Source organism: Brassica oleracea, unplaced genomic scaffold (genome assembly GCF_000695525.1).
Source record: "Brassica oleracea var. oleracea cultivar TO1000 unplaced genomic scaffold, BOL UnpScaffold15313, whole genome shotgun sequence".
Lineage (NCBI taxonomy): Eukaryota > Viridiplantae > Streptophyta > Magnoliopsida > Brassicales > Brassicaceae > Brassica > Brassica oleracea.
The window spans coordinates 1-429 of record NW_013631831.1 but is presented as its reverse complement, the minus strand read 5'-3'; the positions used below and the strand labels follow the sequence as shown (position 1 = coordinate 429).

General features: G+C 42.2%; 1 long non-coding RNA gene across 1 annotated transcript; it reads right to left on the bottom strand.

The window, feature by feature from the left end:
- On the bottom strand, positions 1–428 carry LOC106322323. Its single transcript, XR_001266352.1, has 2 exons — positions 334–428; positions 1–241 (listed from the first exon to the last, which is right to left on the bottom strand). It is a non-coding gene; the product is annotated as an uncharacterized LOC106322323 (long non-coding RNA).
- Position 429: the final 1 nt, after the last annotated feature.

Sequence of the window (429 nt, the reverse complement as noted above, 5' to 3'; positions counted from 1 at the left end):
AAAAAAAATAGAAGTATAAACAAGACAAAGATTGAGAGAGTCTCACAAGAAGCTTGGTGATGAGGGAAGTTATGTTGCAGAGGATGCTGAAGGAAGTTCAAAGGAGATTGATGGAAGAGACTTTTCTTGATGGGCAAGAGGAGCTCTTGAGGAACAGAAGCACCAGCCAGCATGTATCTGTAGATCAGTGCTTGTAGCTCAAGTTCTTGCCACTGTGCCAAGCTAAAGAAGTTTCCCATCTCTACAAATTTAACATACAACAAATCGGTCACAGCTTCAAGATTTGAGTGAAGAAGTCTTTGCCCTTTACGAAAAAAAACAGGAAACACTTACTGAGGTGCCTCGTAGAGGAAGAGGAAGAATCAGGAGTGAAACATGAGAATGAGGAAGAAGAGGTGGGTTCAGGGACAAAAAGAGGTAGAGCAGCAG